The sequence below is a fragment of the Erinaceus europaeus genome, chromosome 2 (genome assembly GCF_950295315.1).
Source record: "Erinaceus europaeus chromosome 2, mEriEur2.1, whole genome shotgun sequence".
Taxonomy (NCBI): Eukaryota; Metazoa; Chordata; class Mammalia; order Eulipotyphla; family Erinaceidae; genus Erinaceus; species Erinaceus europaeus.
The window spans coordinates 29,551,968-29,569,829 of record NC_080163.1 but is presented as its reverse complement, the minus strand read 5'-3'; positions in this window follow the sequence as shown (position 1 = coordinate 29,569,829).

Sequence of the window (17,862 nt, the reverse complement as noted above, 5' to 3'; positions counted from 1 at the left end):
TTGCCCTTGTTATTTTTTATTGTTATATTTATTATTGTTGTTGTTATTGATGTCGTTGTTGGATAGGACCGAGAGAAATGGAGAGAGCAGGGGGGAGAGAAAGATAGACACCTGCAGACTTGCTTCACCGCTTGTGAAGCGACTCCCCTGCAGGTGGGGAGCTGGGGGCTCGAACTGGGATCCTTACACCAGTCCTTGCTCTTTGCGCCACCTGCGCTTAACCTGCTGCGCTACCACCCGACTCCCCCAGATCTTGAGTTATTACAGTCTCGAATTGTTATGTCATATGCTAGTGTTAAAATGACTTCTGCTAATTATGCTCACGTGGTGGTGCTGCCTTCCTCTTTGTTTATTGGCTCTGACAAGTAACAGGCATAATGAATCACATATTTCCAGCACCCCCCCACATATGCAACATTTTTCAAATTGCTGTAACCTCCTTCCCCTCCCCAGACACTGTCTTTACTGGAAAAAGAAATGTGTAAGTGAATCTGTGCTACACAGACCCATGTTGTTCAAGGGCCTAATATAACATCTGGTGAATCATTCATTCTGGAGCAAGCCATCTTCCGTGTTATAAGGACAGACTCCCTGCACTTGGAGAGGGACTAAGGTCTCCCATAGACAACTGGCACTCACCTATCTTGTATGAACAAGTCACCTCAGAAACATTTTCTCCAGAACTAGTCAAGACTTTGGTTGAGTGCAGTGGTGGCCAGCATTCTCACTGCAACCTCATAAAAGCCCTTGAACCAGAACTGCCCAGTTAGCTCACTCCCAGAATCAGAATCAGAATCAGAAGCCACTGATTCTGTGTAAGATGATAAGTGCTTCTTATTATAAAAGACTTAGATTCAGCATAATGTGCTGTGATGCAGTTGATGACTCTTTACAACCTTTGTCAGCCATTCTTATCCAGTTTGGAAAGTGCTTGCTTGGTGATTACAGGTTTGTGTGAATGATTGAGTGGGAATTTATGTTTGCCTTTAAATGTTAGGCAGCATGAGATCATGCAAGCATCAGTGGATAGAGAGAGGTTGGGTACCAAAGACGGTATGTTACAAGAGGAACAGTCAACTCAGCCTGTATCAACAGGAAACTGAAAGGATAGCAAGCAAGCAGAGTGGTACTATTTCTAGAGGGCAGGCTTTTGTTGTTGTTTATTTATAGATTCGGAACAAGATTAAACTTCTGAGTTTCATTTTTATTCTCTGAGGAATGTGTGTCGGATCTCTATCTCATTTCCTTTAACTCTCCCTTTACTACTCCAGAAACCTAGCTTTCTTTCAGCAGCTTACAGTGCATTCTATCATCCACAGAGTAGCAAATCTTATTTCTGCAACGTGGGAGTTATACCTCTTCTTCTTTCATCACCTCTCTGTCATCACCTCTGTCTAATGTCCAGGGGTTACATTTGCATTTTATTATTTTTTAAAAGTTATTTGTATTGATATATGACTGACATAACACTAGTAAGCTTGAGGGGCACAGTATATTGGTTTGACCCATTTATGTTACAATATGATTATTCAGTAGTGGTGATTAACACTTTATCGTGTCACATATTTTTCTGTATGTGTACGTGTGTATAAAACAGGATCCTGGGAGTTGGGCGGTAGCGCAGCGGGTTAAGCGCAGGTGGCGCAAAGCGCAAGGACCAGCATAAGGATCCCCGTTTGAGCCTCTGGCTCCCCACCTGCAGGGGTCGTTTCACAGGAGGTGAAGCAGGTCTGCAGGTGTCTATCCTTCTCTCCCCCTCTCTGTCTTCCCCTCCTCTCTCCATTTCTCTCTGTCCTATCCAACAACAACAATAATAACCACAACAACAATAAACAAGGGCAACAAAAGTAAATAAATAAGTATTAAAAAAAAAAGCAGGATCCTTCAAGGATTGCTTTATATCCTGGGAGCTTGGTTGACACTTTCATTGCTCCATCTACCTATGTTCTACTCTTCTCTATGCTAGATGCTCAGAATCCATAGTTAATGTCTGCCTTCCTCTGACCGAACAATACAGAACACAACTGCTCTTGTTTCACTCACCAGTGAATCTCTAGGTCTTTTTTATTTGTCAGTTCAGTAGGTATTGATTGAAGGAACTGTTTTTTAAGGTAGAGAGAAACCTACTCCAGAGGCATGACATCTGGTGGCTAGAGGTAGGTTACCCAATAGGACACTCACCTTATCCCATGGCAAGGCCTGAGTTTGAGTTCTATCACCACCTTAGAGCACCCACACAGCACCCACTGACAGTACCCAAGGGAGCTCTATAAATGGTAGAATAGAGCTTGGTGTCTCTACCCTGCCCTTCCCTCCTCACCATCTCTCTCTCTCTAAAATAAAGAATGATAAAATTGGTCCAGGGAGGCTACTTGGCAGGGTTATGCATAAACAAGGGCCCAGCACTTTTCAAAATACAAAAACAGGAAAAGAAACAAAACTAAAAGTATGCAGCACCGGTGAATAACTATTAAATTAAAAATAGATATTAAATATTATTTATCTACTCTCATAAGAATTACATTTACTGTTAGTGTGAATTAATGCACTGTCAAGTTAGTTGAAATTGAAGTTACTTTTAAATTCATGAAAACAAAAATTTTAGCCCATGTTGCTCCTTTTTAGTTTGTTTGTTGTATCATATCTCTCCAATCTCTTCTCTCAGTTGCAAGGATAAAGTATTTTGGATTAGAGTGAGAAAAATAACAGTTCTGTTCTAGTAATGAATCACTGCAGAGCTGTGGAAAGGTCTTGGACTATGAGTCAGAAGGCCTAAGATGCCATTTGATGTTCCACTAGCTTTTTTTCCCCCCACTTGGAGCAAATTCCTGACTTGAGTGCTCTGTTAAGCTGAGGCTCTGTCTTCCTGGGATAAGGTCAGCTGTACTCTTGGCAGCAGCCAGTCTTGCTTGTCAACTCAAGAAAGGTCTTTATTTGTTTGTTACCCAACACATTTATCTCCCCACCCCTTTCTCTTTAATTGCCACCAGGGTTATTGTTGGATTTCAGTGCCTGCATTACAAATTAATTCACTGCTTTTGGTATCCATTTTTCCCCTTTCTTTTACAGGACAGAAAGGAATTCAGAGGGGAGATGGAGATAGAGAGGGATATAGAAAAGTGAGACACCTGCAGTCCTGCTTCACCATTTGTGAAGCTTCCCCCTTAGCACCCCCCCCCCCCCGCCAGTTGAGGAGTCGGGGCTCAAACTCCAGTCCTTGTGTATGATAACATGTGCATTCAACTGAGTAAGCCACCACCCTGCCCCCACTCACTACATTTTCAACCACTTAATATTTATTGTTGTCTATCCAAAAAACATGCTGAGTGATTGGGTAGAAATAAAAGCCCAAATGATGAGGAAAAATGAGAAACACAAGTATAATTTAGTGTGCGATAAGTACTGTGATGCATGAGAATTAAAGGTATAATGTGTGTACAGAGAAAGGGAGCCTGGTGTCTGAATACTTTTCTAAAAACAGTGAGTGATACCCGGTCCAGTGTTGAAGGGCAACTCAGTTTTGCCTTGCCAGAGAGTTGCAGGCAAAGGAAGAAGGTGCAAAGGTCCAGAGCTAACCTAGTCTGCTCTTCTCCATGGCTGGAGCACAGCCATGGGACATGTAGAGGGCAAGAGATATAACCAGGGAAGATGACCGACTCATGATGAGTCCTCCTCAAGAGTCCAAAGGACAGTGCCAAGATAAAGAAAACAGGCTCACTGTTTCTAGTCAGCATTTCTTTCCCTTTTTTGCAGGAGTATGTTTGAAGTGGTTTATTCCTGGCACATTGTTCTGTCCTTATGGCTTTATTGGAAGAAATAACATAAAAGGTTTCTTTTCCTCCAGGGTCATACTGGTAGTCGATTTATTTTTTACATTAGAAAAAGTTAATTTTTGTTCTGCCAAGCATTTAAAATGTGCAGTTTATCTTTTAGATCCAAGAAATGCAATATGGGGATTAACAAGAAACTAAGGGGAATTGTGGTTTGAAGAGGTAAGTTAATAATTCAAGCTTTAGCAGCTTGGAAGGTGGTACAGTGGATACAGCATTGAACTCTCACCTACCAGATGTAGAATTAGATCCCTAGCACCTCCCATGCCAGTGTGATACTCTGGTTCTCTCTCTTCTCTCTCTCTCTCTCTCTCTCTCTCTCTCTCTCTTGCCTCCAGGGTTATCACTGGGGCTTGGGCCTACACTACCAATCCACTACTCCTGGAGGCCATTTTTTTTTCATTTTGTTGTTGTTGCTATGGTTGTTGTTGGCTAGGACAGAAATAAATTGAGAGAGGAGGGGGAAGACAGAGAGGGAAAGAGGAAGATAGACACCAGCAGACCTGCTTCACCGCTTATGAAGCGACCCCCCTGCAGGTGGGGAGCTGGGGGCTCAAACTGGGATCCTTATGCTTCGCACCATATGCACTTAACCCATTGCTCCTGGTTCTCTCTCTTTCTTACACTTCTCTATCCCCAAAACCTAACGCATGGAGGAAAAAAAAATTTTGGAGAAGAGACACTTGTGGATTATATAAGTAGTTAAAGATATAGATTCTGCTGGTATAGGCTTCTTCCTCCTCTCTCATTAAAAGTAAATCTTAAAGAAGTAACTTAGTTGTTAAAGTGCACGTGAATTGTCTGCTGTGTAAAGTAGCCTGAGTGCATGTCTGTTATCAGACATAGAAGCCTATACAAGTAGAATCTAGATCTTTTAACTACTTATATAATCCAAAAGTATCTCTTCTCCAAAAACTTATTTTTTCCCTCCATGCATTAGGTTTTGGGGATAGAGAGGAAAAGATCTATTCCTGGCTCTGAGAGCTTTTGGTAATCAGTATGTATACAATTATTCTTTGTTGGGTCTCCCCAGATGTGAGGGTGATCTGGCTGCGACATCTGTCACCCCATTGATCGCCAGGGTTGATTCGGCTGATCTGGCTGGCTGGGCAGGTATCCCCTTCCTCCCTCACCTTCTCCATGTGTGTCCCTCCCCAAGCTGCGCACTTGATCAAAGAGGACAGCCTTCCCGGAATAGAGACAGACTGATCTTCAGTTCAGGGTATATGAGTAGCTGCGCTCCCCTGCTAGAACCTCCAACCAAGCTCTCAAGGTCCTTTTTGGTCTCCCCACCACCTTGTAGCAGAGCTAGTAATTGCCATATGCCAAGCATTTTATATGTTCTCCACAATCCTATTATTATCACACCTATTTTATAATAGAAAATGAAGCACAGAGAACACCCATAGTTAACAAGAGACAAAACCGGAGGCACACAAGGTGGTTTTCCTTATTTAAAAATGACAGAAATGATTCTACAACTGTTTAATGAAATCACCCATCACACTGTTTTTTTTAACCATCTCATAAAGCTCACAAGGAAAATACCCTTGACTTTTAGTGACAAATTATAGTGAAACCCACACCAAGTCACATAACAAGTCCATGCAGAATTGAGAATCCTGGGTAAGTCTCCTTAAACTTGCTCTTTCAAAAAACAAGAGTAAGGCTATTTATGAGACCAGTTTTCCCTCTGGGGATGTAAACCATACCCTGGGTGAGATGAAAAGAATGAATTTAATGACCCCTGAAGATAGATTTGACTTTTGGAAATGGCCCAAATAGTTTAAAGTCATACCAGATGAATAAGTTGGTCAATAAAGTTCGATGAAGCCATTTGGGTTAAATACACTCACTAACTGAACTAATTTTATTGGTTTAATTTTGCCAAGCAGAAAACTTCTTGCCTTTTTTTTTTTTTTTTTTTTTGCCTGAGCAATGTTGAACATAGTCACAGTTTATTGTTCCAGTGAAAAGTCACCAAAGTTTATAAGGCCAGGCCTGTAAAATGTTCCCATAAGTGATCCACTGTGCAAATAGAAGAAGCCATTACTATTATTACTTCAGAGACGCATGGAAGTATTCGTGTATCAGTTACATATTTCTTAGCAGGGCTTCCCAATTTGCCCACATGTAGCGTCCCAGAGTTATACACAGAAGTAACTTCTAGAACTTTCAATTTGGCTATATTTGCCTGGTGACGTTTTGGTTAAAGATGATGGTGATGGAGAAGGGGAAGACAGGAAAAAGAGCAATCTAATTAATTTTCTTAATTTTTCATGATAAAAATCTTTTTTAAGATTCAAGTGGGAACTTTGAGTTGAATTCATGAAAAATAGATTTTCATGAGGTATTAAAACTTGAGAGGATCCCAGTTCCAGCCCCGGCTCCCCGCCTGCAGTGGGGTTGCCTCATGGCTGGTGCAGTAGGTCTGCAGGTGTCTATCTTTCTCTCCCTCTTTCTGTCTTTCCCTCCTCTCTCGATTTCTCTCTGTCCTGTCCAACAACAACAGCAATGGCAACAAAGTGGAAAAAATGGCCTCCAGGAGCAGTGGATTCCTAATGCAGGCACCGAACCCCGGCAAATAACCTTGGAGGTAAAATAAATAAATAAAAGTTTATAAACACGGGGGTCGGGCAGTAGCAGGGTGGATTAAACACACCAAAGCACAAGGATCAGCGTTAAGGATCCCTGTTCCAGGGATCCCTGTTCTCCACCTGAGGGGAGTCACTTCACTGAAGCAGGTCTGCAGGTGTCTGTCTTTCTCTCCCCCTCTCTGTCTTCCCCTCCTCTCTCCATTTCTCTCTGTTCTATCCAACAACGACAACATCATCATCAATAACAACAACAACAATAACTAAAACAATAAACATCAAGGGCAACAAAAGGGAAAATAAATAAATAAATATTAAAAAAAAAGTTTATGGACATGTGTGGCTATGTAAACATCTCACAGGGACACTCCCAGGACCTTGGAAGGGGTTTATATAAGAGAGGATAGAAGTTTAAGTTTCATTTATTCAATTTTTTTCTAATCTGATAAGAAAGAGAGTAACTGAGAAGTGAGGGGGATGTAGAGAGGGAGACAGAGTAACACCTGCAGCTTTGCTTTGCCACTTGTGAAGCCTTGCTCCTGTATATGGGGAGCAGGGGTTTGAACCCAGTTCCTTGCACCTATGTACACTCAACTGAGCCACCACCACCTGGTCCCCTTAAATTCTATTGACTTTATAATAATTATACTCAGAATAGTAACACATTCTTGTTAACAGGGGACACAGAAATAAAAAATAAAATGCTGCTGGTCTGTGAGGCAGGTGCAGGTGGCCAGGGCTGGGTGTGCAACTCAAAGCACATTCTTTGTTTGCTTGAGGTCCTTGGTTTCAACTGTAGCGCCATAAAAGTAAGTATTCCCCCTCCCCCCATGTGAACTAGGAGCTCACAAGGAAATATCCTAGACTTTTCAGAAGGTGCATCTTGAAAGATAAATAGGATTTGTTTTTGAGGCAGGTAACAGCGGATTTCTAGCACTTTCAAAAGGCTGGTGAAGAGATAGAACACATGCTGAGAGAATTTTGTGATTTCTGTATAAAGGGATTGTGGGGACGTGTCTGGTGACATTTGAGCAAGACTGGAGGTCCCTTGTTTCCTGGTAGCATTAGCAGCTGGTGAGTCTAATAAGTGTCTGTTCGGAAAATTCTCCCATCAAAGGGGCCTCTTCCTCCGTACTTCACTTCTTTCTAACTTCCACAGCTCTGTAACACTTCATTCTCCGTGGGTCTTCTGACAGTGTGCTCCTCTCCCCTGCTCGGCTCAAGAGTTCACAGGTCCTGTTCCTCACCTCTTACCCAGAGAGAACAAGCTGATTCCAGTCACTGAAATATTAGCTCCACACACTAGGTTCTAAATTAATATGATAGAATGTACATATCTATCAATCTATCATCTATTATCTATCTATCTATCTATCTATCTATCTATCTATCTATCTATCTATCTATCATTTACCTATCCCTTTACATTATCCCACTTTCTGTGGTTGCTACCTCCCTATTACAGAAGGCTATTAATTAGGAGTCAGACTTCCTTCAGCCTTTGACTATCACTTGATTGTTTTTGGGTTTTTTTTTTTTTGCCTCCAGGGTTTTTGCTGGGGCTCAGTGCCCACACTATCTTGCCCAGTCTATCTTGGAGTTACTCTCGATTGCACCCTGTCATTTCACGAACATCTCATAAAAACTGCAGCAAAGGTGGGCGCGAGGAATAACATCATTGCAAGACTGGCCAGCTCCTCATGGGGCGCGAGTGCTTCCACACTACGATCATCATCTCTGGCATTATGCTATTCCACTGCAGAATACTGTGCCCCAGTATGGTTCCGTAGCACCCATGTCCACTTGGTCGATTCCAAATTATATTCCTCCATGAGGATAATTTCTGGAACCATCCGTTCCACCCCGGTTCCATGGCTGCCAGTTCTTAGCATCATCGCCCCGCCAGATATTCGTCGGGATGCGGCATCACCTAAGTTCATTTCCCACGTCTACGCTCGACCGGACCTGCCAATATACGCGGATATCTTCGCTCCCCTGTTCAATGCTTGACATCTCGTCATCCAATCTGGTCTCCTACGCCTACACTGAACTTCTCTGTTCCAGACTCTTGGAAACAGAGTTGGCAGTCAGCTGAGGTAAAGAACAAACACCTCATCACAGACCCCTGCAAGCGTCAACCGGGCTTTGACCTAGCACGTTATGATTGGGCCTTCCTCAATCGTTATCGAACAGGCCATGGCCGGTGTGCCAATATGCTCCATTGCTGGGGAGCCAGAGACAACCCGAACTGCCCCTGCGGGTACAGACAGACTATGACCCACATAGTCAATGACTGCCACCTCTCCAGATTCAAAGGAGGTCTTGAAACTTTACATCAGGCTCAACCTGACGCTGTTGACTGGCTACGGAAGAAGGGCAAACGCTAGAAGAAGAAGAAGAAGTGCCCACACTAGGAATCTACTGCTCCTGGAGGCCATTTTTTCTATTTTGTTGCCGTTTTTGTTATTGTTGTTGGATAGGACAGAGAGAAATCCAGCAAGGAGGTGAAGACAGAGGAGGGGAAAGAAAGCTAGATACCTACAGACCCCGCCTCCCCAGGTGGGGAGCTGAGGGCTGGAACTGGAATCCTCATGCTGGTTCTTGTGCTTTGCACCATGTTTGTTTAACTTGCTGTGCTACCGCCTGACCCCCTGACCCCCTAGCTACCACTTGTTATCTTTATAACTGACATGAACAGGAGCTGAAGCTAATGAACTAAGTAGTGAAAAGGGGGACACAAAAAGGCATCTTCCATGTCTTGTTCAGGGATCAGATAGTGTGGTTATGCTTTCCCAAAGAGGAGGAAACATGGGTTTGGTTAACAAAACAAGCAGAAACAAGAAAACAACAAGGCTCTGAGAAAGGCAGAGCAGAAGGGAAGAACTTGGCAAACACTTTTTTTTCCAATCATCGGTAGTTGCTGGGAGAGTAAGATAGAGTTGCTGGAGACAGGGGCATAATGAGTGACAGCTGGGTTATATTGGCTCTGCAAAGGCCAATGTTGACTGTAGCTGTAAAAGTCTCCAAATCAGAGAGCAGGAGTCTGAGCAGATCTGTGCTAGTGTAACTCTCCCACATACTCACTGGTACGGTCTCATTTATGCTCTCTTTGGCTGCTACCTTGGACCTACTTTGTACCTCCAAAGCCTAGGGCACTCACTTTTACACGTGAACTGTACAAAGCAATTTTCACTTTTGTCTAAAACAAGAAAAGACTGGAATTCTAAAAAGAAATATTGCAAGAGAACACATTGTCAAAAGCAATAATTTAGTGGCTAATTTTCACAATAAACATTCAAAAGCTAATTAATCCTAGTAGAAATTCCTGGTTTTTATTTGCAGAATGATTAATTTATGGCATATTGATTCACTAGAGCTTTTTCCAGTCACCTTTCCCTAAAACTTAACAATTCATGTTTTTCAAGGCTGACCAGTGCTTTGTATATTTTAGATAATGATGGCTTCTTGTGAACTTTTGAGTCTTGAAGTACTGTGCACATTCCAAATGGCAAAGATTTTCAAATGACAATCATCTCAAGGGAGGAAAGAAAAGCAATCAATAATTTCAACAACCTCTTAGAAAGCCTTAATTAGAAGAAACTTGAGGACTCCTGATAATAAAATGTTAAGAGCAGTTCTTTAAAATTAGGAACAAAACAAAGATGCCTAGAATTACTAATAAACAACCAAAAAAAAAAAGAAAGAAAGAAAAGAAGGATTTGAAAGGATTAAAGAATTAAAGATCAGGAAAATAAAAACAATGACTCAATTCTTTCAGAATTTTTGTCTAGAGATAAACTTCTTGAATCTGCAGATTATGAAAATTAATAATTAAAACTTAGCGAGACACAAATATGTAAAGGATCTTAACTTGAAAACATACTTTTAGGAGAATATCTGTAAGAACATTCTCATGACCTTAGTGGAGGTAAGACTTTCTTAAATGAGTCACAGAAATTGCAAGCCTCTCAGAATAGAATATTGACAATTTTTAATTGAGAAATTAAAAACCAGAAGTCAGACATAATGAAGGTAGTGACACACCTTCCTCTTCCTGCCCTCAGGGGTCATAAATCCATAAGCAGATATTTACAGAAGAGGAATTGAAAATGCCCAGTAAGTATACTGAAAAGACGCTTCATCTCTAATAAGAAGGGACATGTATATTGAAACCACATTGAGGTGTCATGTCATATCTTCCAAATTGGAGAAGAAAAAAAGTCAGACAATGTCCATGTTGACATAGAATGACTGCTGGCAACAGCTTACATGATATGTAACCTTGAACACCATTTAATATATTGAGTAAACTTAATTAAGTCCATAAACTATGACTCAGCAATTCCTCTCATTAAATATAGCTTCAAGATACTTCTCTTCAAGCACACCAGAGGAGATATGAGCAAAATGGAACATTACTTGAATGAACACTAAACTGGAATAACTCAAAGAGGGGGGGGGGAAGCTGAATGCTTTTCTAAAGTTAATATATCGTGACCCAGGCTATGCCGAACCCTCAAGTCACTTCCTGTTCCAATCACAATAGATTTCGAACCCCTTTCAGCTTCTGCTTATTTCCTTCATCAGGTGCCATTCTCTCCAAAGTCTTCAAGACACAGTCTTTCCCACCCCATAGCTACATGCTCCTTCCATTTAAAAAAATAGTAATAACCCATTTTATTTTTTATTTATTGGAAAGAGACAGAGAAACTGAGATGGAAGGGGGAGATAGGGAGAAAGAGAGACACCTGTAGCACTGCTTCATCACTCATGCAGGTGGGGACCAAGGGCTTGAACCAGGTTCTTGTGAGTGGTAACATGTCTGCTCAACCAGGTGTGCCACCATCTGGCCCCTATCCTTCCCACTTTTTCATGCTTGACTTTTTCTTCATCATCTAAGTCACTTTAAATACCGATTCCTTAGAGAGTGCTTGACTTGCCAACCCAATCTTAATTAGTTTTCTTCAACTTACTCCTTTAGCACTGTATTTGTTTCCTATACTATCAAATTATGTAGGAATACATGCACTAACTCATAACTGCTTGCCTTTATTTGACATTAATAATCTCCACGAAGGCAGGAACTAGGTCTCATTCATTATTATATCCCCTGTGCTGTCTATATAACATGGCATATCACTGTTTCTGAATAAATTTCTGTTTAGTTTAACGACTGGATAAAGATGGAACATGCATTGTATCTGTGTCGACCTGAAGTAGTTTATTTATCTAAGAGAACACTTCAATAGTGCTAGCTTATGGAAAGGATAAAGAGACCATAACAGTCATGTTATTTCTTCTTTAATTATTTTATTTTATTTTTACCAAGGCACTGCTCTACTCTGGTTTATGGTGGTTCTGGGGATTGAAACTGAGATGTTTGGTTCCTCAGGCATGGAAGTCTTTTTGCATAACCACTATGCTATCTCCCCAGCCCTCTTCTTTAATTTTTTTTTTTTTTAATGCCAGGACTTCATCCTTGGGAGATTCCATTGCTCCAAGGAGACTCTTTTTCTTTCCTTTTTTCCTTTCTCGTTTTCTTTTCTTTCTCTCTCTTTCTTTCTTTCTTTTTCTTTCTTTCTTTCTTCCTCTTCTTCTTTCTTTGTCACTCTTTCCCTTTTTCTCTCCCTCTCTCTCTTCTCTTTCAGTCCCTCCCTCCCTCTCTACCCCTCTTCTCCTGACACAGGATGAGAGACAGAGAGGGAGAGATAAACAGGGAGAGGAGGCACACCACAGCTCTACTCCACAGCTCGAGAAGTTTCCCCATTGCATTGTGTTCCCGTGTGGTGACTAGGAATTTAAACCTGAGTCCTCACACATGGTAAAGAACGTGTTCTACCTGGTGAGCCTTCTCTCAGCCCCCAAATTCTTAACATTTATATTTATTTATTTATTTATTTATTTATTGCCTCCAGGGTTACTGCTGGGGCTTGGTGCCTGCACGGCGAATCCACTGCTCCTGGAGGCCATTTTTTCCCTTTTGTTGCCCTTGTTGTTTATCGTTGTTATGGTTACTATTATTGTTGTTACTGCTGTCATTGTTGTTGGATAGGACAGAGAGAAATGGAGAGAGCAAGGGAAGCCAGAGAGGAGGAGAAAAAGATAGACACCTGAAGACCTGCTTCACTGACTGTGAGGCGACCCCCCTGCAGGTGGTCCCCTGTAGGGACCAGTCTTGAGCCTGGATTCTGTGTATCATAAAGCAGGTACCTTAGGCAGGTAAGCTATTTTACTGACCCTAAATATTCCTATAATTACTATTTAATAATAATTATAGTGGTTGTTTAACAAAATACGGAAGTCACACAAGCGTTTTATATTTTCAGCCATGGAACTTGTACTCTTGCTCAAGCAACCACTGATGCAAATAAGATAATTTCACTTTATTGACAGATGGAAATTTTAAGAAGCTAGTTTTAAAACAGACACATTTAATCCTGTAAATCAACATTTCCTTAATAAAGTGGCATGGGATTGAAAAAAAAATAGACATATATCTGTCAATGTTTTGTATAGATCCAGACTTAATCTCTGAGAGATCTAAAAATAGTTTTTATAAATTGGCAATATGATATGTGAATGTTGTTAAATCAAGTGGCATTTCTTTGTATCTTATTTGATTTATAAAAGCTATAAATTGGAACTGATAGACACACAAGGTGATTTTAACCTTTGACTTTCTGGATGTGGTGCTCTGTAAGATTTAGGTATGGAGGTCTTTCCTCTGTTCTCACTTGAGGAGTTTACATGAAACTTGATAAAGTATAAGGAGAAACTTTTTTTTTTTGCGGTAACTGATTACCACACACTTGCTTTCTATAATATGCAAGTTGCTAGAGAGTGATTATGAAACAAAATAAATAAATGCACTTTCATTAAAATAGTAAATTATCAAAGTGATACTTCCAGTTCAAAAGAATATGTTCTGAATCTGATTAAGATTTGTGTAAGTCACTACAGTAAATTACTGAATTAGAGCTTGACCAGTAGCATTTTAATATCTAATTGAGAAAGCTCAAAACAAGATAATTATTTAAATATTTTTCCTTGATTATCTTTGGGACTTCACTGCTCCTGGCTGATTTTTTTCAGATAGGAAGGAAGGAGGGAGGGAGGAAGGGAGGAAGGGAGGGAGGGAGGGAGGGAGGGAGGGAGAGAGAGAGAGAGAGAGAGAGAGAAAGGGGGGGGCACAACACTGAAGTTTCTTTCAGTGTGGTAGAGTCTGGTCTTGAGCCTGGATTCTGTAGATCATGGAGCAGGTACCCTAGGTAGGTAAGCTAATTTACTGACCCTAAATATTCTTATAATTACTATCTAATAATAATGATAACAATAATATAGGTCATTCTGACACCGTAGTGAGGTGCTTGTTTTAACTGTTTGACTTTACTTTCTATGAGCCTGAGAATGAATCAGGAAGCAAGAAAATGCATATCTGACAAATTATTCAGTACTTGTACAGTATAAGCAAAGGTAGTGAGAATTATTTTCCTCAGTAGTGGTAATATTTCTGCTAGTTCAGCAGATCATTCCTTGCTAACTACCCAGGACAAATCTATCAACCCAGGTGCCTAAGGTGTGGCTTCCCTTTCCCGGAGGCAGAATGTTACCCAGGATCTCTCTAAGGAACACCAGTCTAGAGGTCAAGGCCACCTGGGGAGGGGGTAGCCTGGATGTACCCACCTGAGAAACACGCAGTTGGGGCTGTCGGTGGAGTTGTGTGGACTCTCTGCACAGGCGGTTGTGGGGCTGCTCAGAATCTCAAATTGGAAAACAGTGTCACTGGAAGGAAACCTTTTCTTCACCATCCTTTTCTTTACTTGTGCACTCTTTGATAGCCAAATCAAGACATAAAACTCAGAGGTCCATTTCTGAATCTCCCCGACACTGGAAATCTCTGTGGTTTAGCTTTGCCCAGTTCCCGCATTGGCACTGCAGGAAGCACTTTCTTCACCTGACTCCTAATCTAGTTGAAGCTTTTTTTTTTTTTTAAGTCAGTCAGTTAATGAGTAACATGCCAGTATGACATAGGGTGGTTTTCATCCTGCCCACAATTGCTCTAAAGGGAAAAAAATAAAAATGTTTGGGAAGTTCATCTTTTAGCTTACTATTATGAACCCTACACAACTCAACGTGTGTGTGTGTGTGTGTGCGTGTGCGTGTGTGTGTGCATGTGCGTGTGTGTGTGTAATAAAGTCTATGAAAAAGCAAAGACTTAAACCAAAAAAGGAAGTGCAGAGACTGGCAGTATCTAAACATGGTATACAGGAGTGCTTTTTCTAAACCCCTAAGTTTGACCAGTAAGGCAAGCAATGTGTGTATATTTCAGGGTTCTCCACATACAGGGGATAATCACCCCACCATGGATCACAGCCTGTGTTTGGCAAGATGTACAGGAGTTTTAAGATTGCCTTCCTTGTCTTGAGGGGGTGCTGGGAACATCTTTGACATTATTGTGGAAGTGAGATGTGCAAAGTCAGTGGAATCTTAGCCTTCAGGTTGTGTATTCTGTTGGCTACCGGAGGTTGTGACTAATACAAAAATATCTACAATGCTCACAATAAATATAATCAGACCAAAAGACACCAGAAGCCAAGGACCCTAGTTCCATTCCCTGCTTGCTTTCTCTTTTCTTCTTTTCTTTGTCGATAATTTTTTTTCTTCATTAGGGGACCTGCTTACTTTCTTAACACACACACACACACACACACACACACACACACACACACACACACACACACACACACACACACACAGATAGAGATAGATAGATAGGGAGAGAGAGAGAGAGAGAGAGAGAGAGAGAGAGAGAGAGAGGTGAAAGAGGGGGAAATACCACAGCACTGCTCCACTCTCCATGGAACTTCTCTGTGCAGACATCATGGTGCTCCCCTGTGATGCTGGGGCTCAAACCAGGACTTTGCGCTTGGTAAGACATGTACCTATAGGGTGAGCTATCTCCCAATACAGCTCCCTGCTTTCTAGCTGGGTAATCACAGGTGATTCTACCCATGCTGAGCTTGGTATCTCACATGTCTATCTCATAGAATTAGGAGAATGTGATATGGAAATTTACCACTATGCTAGGAATTATTATTTTGAGCTATTTTTTCAAAGCAGGAAGTTCCGAAATGCATTTCCTTTTGTGACCATCTCCCCAGACTCAAAGTTCATATACAAGGAAAATACCAGTGTTTATCTTATATTGGCAGCAACAGTAAAGGTTCCAAGCAGTTATGGTCTCTTTCTGTTTCCTTTGGGATTAGTCAGTGGTTTGAGAATGACAGATTTGGATGGAGGGGGAAGGGAGGCAAAGTTACTTGGAACATCAAACTTTAGCCTTGGCCTCCTTAGTACTTTGCTCTACTGACAGTCAGCCAAAGGTAAGGTTTGTGTAGCTACTCTGTGTACAGTATTGAACCTAAACACACTTGAAATTAGATAAAATATGTTTTTCAGTGGATTTTTATTGGTTCCTAATAGGGTGACCAATTTACCCAGTTTGTTTGGGATTTTCCTGATTTTCACTGTGGGTCCTATTTCCCCCTCCATACACTGAGATCCCTTAGTGATTAACAACTGTGACAGGTGGTCATCGTAATTTTCTAGAGCTACATGTGACATCTTTGAGGTCCACTGCACCAAATAGAGTCCTTCCATCCTTTTTTTGACAGTGTATTTCTATTTTTGTTCTTATATCTATGTTACAATTATGTTGGAAAGATATTCAATATGGGGGGGTAGATAGCCTAATGGTTATACAAAGAGACTCATGCTTGAGGCTCTGAAGTCACAGGTTTAATCTCCCCTGCACCACAATAAGCCAGAGTTTATCACTGCTCTAATTAATATATATATATCAAACTAAGTAACTAAGTTACACTAAAGTGCTGGATTAAAAATCAGTCACTGAAGCACAGCACATAATACAGAAATATTATACAAAGCAGTTTCTGATCCTTGTAAACAAACACACAAGGTATAATCAGCACAGATGATAATAACTAAAGAAACATAATGCTACTATCTCCTTGGATGTTTGGGATTTTACTGTGAACAAAGCTTAATTTAGGACAAATGCTTCTAAAGCATACACCAGCCAGTCTCTTTTTTAAGAGAGACACTTTCCTAGTACTTTATATATAAGTATTCATTAGTAAGGCGCTAGCTTCAGTCACACACACACACACACACACACACACACACACACACACACACACACACACACAGAGCAATGTTTATTTGATGGTTCTTTGCTCCAGTAATAATGCAGGCAAAAAAAATACACATAATTAGGAAGTAACTTGACCATAATTAAGTGGTTATAAAAATGTGGTTATACCAGTGTTTGTTAATTCATTTATTCATTCATTCATTCAACGAATGTTTACTGAGCATTGGCCTTTGAAAGAAGGCAAGGTTCTTTAAGACTGGGATGCTTTAGAAAAGCTTCATGAAAAGGTTGAGTGGAGTTGTGCCTGAAGGATGGGGAGATAGCTGCAGGACAGAAAGGGATGAGAATCAAGTTCATAAGCATGTACACAGACAAGGATCAGGTGAATGTGCTCTGGAGTGGAGTGATTGATTCAGCGTGGCTTTGAATATTTACATAAAGGTTGAATTTTAAGGAAATCTGAATGCTAGTGTGTAACTCATCTCATCTTGTGGGTAAGAGAAATAAAACAAGGAAAAATCAATTTAATAGCCATGTGTGTGCTATTTTGGAAGCAGAAGGAGATGTGTTGGACCATTTCTGCTCTCACCTTCATATGGTTATTTCAGTTAGACAGCACCTTATCAGTCTACAGGAAGTAGTCCTGAAGTCATCTAAAACAGTATTGACTGAACTTCTATGTGAGAGGTCGAGCTGACTTCTTATCATTAAAAAAAAATGTGTGTAAAAGTTGAGATTTGCTACAGTTGTAGAATAGGAGTTACGAACTGCAAGAACCAGAAAGGTAAGTAAAGTTCTGAGGTGGGGGTTGAAACGGAGAGTGGGTAGCAAATGCAGTGTTCACACCCCAGCTGGGGGCATCAAGTTTTAAACGCATAATATGCTAGTATGGGACTAACCTAAACCTGTCTGCTGTTAATTCATTCATTTTACTTGTTTTTACAGACTTGCCTATGTTGAATCTGTCACATTTTGCTAGCAGTTATGCCTGGACTTTCTGTTAAGTGGAAGAAGATTCTGATGACACCCAGCCACAGAACAAAATGGATTGTGGGTTCTGACTGCTTTTATTTTTTCAGATCGATTGATCACTATGTACACCTGTGGGTGCGGAACCAACACTGTTTAGAAGTGATCTCTGTTCAAGCTGTTTATTTGCCAAGGCTTGTATCTTTGCAGATGAGGATTAAAACAAATCTGTGACAACCTAAGATAAATAACTGGTGTAGGCATCCTATGGAAGGAGCACAGGCACTGGCAATGA